The following is a 4811-nucleotide window of genomic DNA, read 5'->3' as shown; positions in this document are numbered from 1 at the left end:
ATGATCTGACTTGATATGAATGAGAAGCACTTCATCAGTCAGAGCGAAATTCAGTAATTGCTTCTCTTCCTTCAATTTCGTATCCCCAGAAGTGGAAATAATCAGCCCTGAACTGCAGTAGGGGCCAGTTATTATTTTGAAATATTTGTGAGGTAAAATCACTAAGGCTCATTTTGTGAATTAGGGGCATTTTGGGTATTGTCACGTATAAAGGTGGGGAACTGGAGCCATGTGAAGGAAGGTAAATGAACACACAATATACTTCTCACTATTTGAGGTTCCAGTAACCAAAACTCTCTATTAACTAGAATAGCATTGTGAAAGAAACAAATAATACTAAGTGAAATCCTGTTTTCCAACCTCAAAAAAGCCAAATAACCACTCTGAACACCCAGCTGCCTTATCTCAAAATAAAAAATACAGATAGTAATTTAGGGCTTACAGGATTTTTATGAGGATCAAATGAAATAATATATGTGAAACTGACTTGTAACATCCCTGAAACAAAGAGGTTAATAAAAGCTATTGGGTAAATATGAATATGATAGGAAGCATTCATCCATGCTTTAAATTAAACAATATCCATATTACAATATTTTCTTTCTTTTTGTCTCCCCAACATTCAATTTCTTCTCCACATGGGGGAACTCCCCATTTAAATATATGTGATGAATATATGCCCACTTTGATTATTATAGAAGCCATAATGGGGAGACACACCCTTTACTTCCAGAAAGCAAGTAACAGGCACATCATCATATTATAAATTTCATTGAATTATCATATTTATTGTTATTGTCTGCATTATAAGCTTCATAATGAAAAAAAATTTTATATATTTGTTCATTACTGTACCCCTAGCATCTAGAACACTGCTTGACACTCAAAAATATGATTAATAAGCATATGCTAAATAAATTTGATATTTCTGTACAAAATACTGAGTCATGAACAAATAATGCAAAAATTAAGGGAGAGTTAAAAATTCACTCGAATTGGTAAACAATGGCAGTCTAGCTGTTCAGTGGAAGTATTCAACAGAGATGACGTCAGCAAAGCCATTGAGCATAGAAAAAGCATAATGCCAGAGTCTTTCTGCCTTTCAGCCTCTTGGTTCCTGCCTGTTTTCCAAGCCAACTTTTACAGATTCCCCCAAATCTTGTGAACCACTCGATACCCTTCCTATAAATCCATTTACTGCTTAAAACAGGTCTGGTTTCTGTTTGCAACTATGTGACTGATATTGAATTTATGTTTTTTTGGTGCTTGTAGAACAAAAGCTGCTAAGATCAGTTAGTGTGAATATTATGACTGATGCAATCCCATTTTGATGGTGTCTCATATGACTTGAGCTAACCACCTATGTGTTTAATCATCAGCTAAACAACTGGGATGACAATTAGATGAATTAGATCCATGCTCCTCCAGTTCTAATAATCATGAATTCAACAGTCACATAAACATCACTACTGAATAGCCTATAAATAATGCCTTGAATCAGAGATAATTCTTGACTTTAAAATGGTGACATTGTATTATAGTAAGCAAAGATTTTTTTTAAAACCATAAAAAGCACTAAGGAAAAAATATTTAAGCATCTCTGTTTTTTTAATATAATTTTAAGAAAATGAAAATTCAAGCAACAATGAGAAAAACTGTGCAATTTCTAACAAGTAACTTGTATCAAGAATATATAAATGTGTAAAAATTAATTTTATATGAAGATAAAAATATATAAAGGACTCTGACAACTGAATAATAAGAAAAACAAGCCATTTTTTTTTTAGATGAGCAAAAGACTCGAATAGATATTTTACAAAAGAAAGATATGGGAATGTCAATAATCACATGAAAATATCTCAACATAATTAGTCATGAGGAAAATAAAGTAAACTTCCATACATTGCTGGTGGGAGTATAAAATATACATCCACTTTCAAAAACATGTTATCAATTTTTATAACGATAAATAATACTTACCATAAACCCATCTCTTTTACTCGTACGCATTTACACAAAATAAATAAAAGCATATGTCTGCAAAAGGCATATACATAAATGCTCACTGCAATGGTATTCAGAATAACCCAAACTGGAAACAACCAAATAGTCTATCAGGTAAATGCATAAACAAAATGCATATTTACATGATGGAATACTACTCAGCAATAAAAAAGAAGAAAATACTAATACATAAAACAACATGGATGAGAGAGATCCAAGATGGTGGAGTAAATAAATACTGTGCCTGCATCCTTTCATGAACACATTAAAATCACAACTAAAGTATAGAAAAATCAACCTGGAGAATCATCTGAAGTCTAGCCTAACAGTTCTATAACTGAAAAATACAAAAAAGAAACCACATCTAGACTGGTAGGTGGGGCAGAGACACGGAACGGGCCCCAAACCTAGCTGTGACAGTTGAGAATTAAGAGGGATAGCTCAACCGTGGAAGTTCCCCCTGGAAAGGTGAGGGACCCCAGCCCCCCACACCAGACTTCCCAGCCCAAAGTACTGGTACTGGGAGAGGAGCCCCCACAACAACTGGCTGTGAAAAACAGCAGGGATTCCAACAGTTCAGGTAGAATGGAAGGCTGTGGGAAATCCAGACACCCTCTTAAACGACCCACACACAGACTCACTTGCTCACAGGCACTCACCTTGGGCTCCAGTGGAGGGATGGTGACTCGGGAATCCTCGGAGACATACGGTGGCAGACTGAGGTATGTGGCTCTAGGGAGAGGACTGGAGGACAGTTGGTATTTTCCTGATGAGGGATTCTTTCCTGTGCAGCCGGCAACTGGCAGTCAGGCGCCATCTTTCCTATGTTGAGCCCGCCCCCATAGGCCAAATCTGAATCTGATTGGTCTGGTAAGCTCCATTGATCTTACCTGATGACTCAGCTGGGACCCATCCCACTCAACCTGCGCATGGCCAGAAGCACTTTCTCCATGAGCAGCCAGCCCCTCCTACATTACACTCTTTCTTGGAAAACTTCGGAGTCCACATGCCCCAGGCAGGCAGCAACTGGCCTCAGTGTGCTCTGAGACTTTTGCTGAGTCACTACAGGCTCAGCACTGGCACCAAACCAGAGTCTACATTTACCCTGTGACCACAACTCTTTCCACTTTAGTGACTTACTGAGACCCTGTCTCACCCAACTTGCGTACCGCATGAGACTTTATCAATGGTTGAACCTTAAGGGAGCTGGTAGGTGGAAGCAGGCCTCCAGGTGTTCTGGCTTTTTTTAGAGTTACCCTAGGCCTGGTACTGGTAGCAGCTGTCCTCATTTTGCAGTATGGCCTCTCCTACGTGCCTTCATATTTAGCACAGGCAGCAAACAACTGCGGATTCCTTTGTAGCCTTTACCAGATAGTGCCTGGTCAGTCACAGGCAGTGGTCTGCACCAGAGCCCCTCAGCAAGAGACACGAGATCCAACATACTTGGAGGCTGGCTTCATGTGGGGACAGAACCCCAAAAAGCAGTTTCCAGGCTCTCGGCCTCACATAGAAAGCTGCTGGCTCACATAGAAAGCTGAAATGGTCATCAACTGTGATTGGATGGCCATCAACTGTGATTGGATGGCCATCAGCTGTAACCAGTGAGCCATTGGCCACTAATATAACTGCTGTGGCTACACTAGCAGAAAAAATGGGGGCTAGCAAGAAGATGGTGGCTGAGCTAGCAAGAGCGGATTGCAGAGAGGCAGATGTTGCCGGCGAGAATATAGTGATATGACTCCCTTACCTATGGCTCCATGGGTGTTCCTTTTTGGCTTCACCGTATCCTGCATTCTTAGGTGGGGAGCGGGAACAGAGACCCCACAGGCTGCCACGCCTGATGACTCCCTGCATGACACTTCAGACCACAACAGATCACTACTCAATTAATCCCACAAACGGCACGCACAAAGGGTGGTCTCAACAGGCACCAGAGCCCACTGGGAAAAATCCCACTCCATGGGATAAGCCCCCACACAACAGCCAGTAAACTGTAGATGTGGCCAAATCCCACAGCCAATCAGCCTGAGGGTCAGTCCCACTCACTGATATGCTAATGGAAATTAAAGTTCAATTATTACAGGAGGGGACACACAACCCACACAAAGGACACTCCCAGAGCACAGTCTCCCTGGTCACCTGGCCCCACAGGACACCTACTACATAAGGCCACCCAGCCAAGACTGAGACACATAGCAGATCTACCTAATATATAGAAACAAACACAGAGTGGAAGCCAAAATGAGGGAAAAAAGAAATGCTTCCCAAAAGAACAGAAGAACAATCCAGAAAAGGAACTAAACAAAATGGAGGCAAGCAAACTACCAGAGACAGAGTTCAAAACAATGGTTATAAGGATGCTCAAGGAACTTAGTGAGAACTTCAACAAAGAGACAGCAAGCATAAAAAAGGCCATAGAAACCATAAAAAAAACAACCAGTCAGAAGTGAAGAATACAAAAACTGAAATGAACAATGCATAAAAGGAATCACCAGCAGACTAGATGAAGCAGGGGATCAAATCTGTGATTTGGAAGACAAGGTTGCAAAAAACACCCAACTGAAACAGCAAAAAGAAAAAAGAATCCAAAAAATGAGGGTAGTTTAAGAGACCTCTGGAACAACATTAAGCGTAACAACATTCACATCATAGGGGTACCAGAAGGACAGGAGAGAAAACAAGAGTTTGAGAACCTATTTGAAGAAATAATGATGGAAACTTTCCTCACCTGGAGAAGGAAATAGACACACAAGTCCAGGCAGTGCAGAGAGTCCCAAACAGCATGAACCCAAACAGGCCCACACCTA

This window comes from Rhinolophus sinicus, linkage group LG02 (assembly GCF_036562045.2).
Source record: "Rhinolophus sinicus isolate RSC01 linkage group LG02, ASM3656204v1, whole genome shotgun sequence".
NCBI classification, from domain to species: domain Eukaryota; kingdom Metazoa; phylum Chordata; class Mammalia; order Chiroptera; family Rhinolophidae; genus Rhinolophus; species Rhinolophus sinicus.
This window is presented reverse-complemented; position numbering follows the sequence as displayed.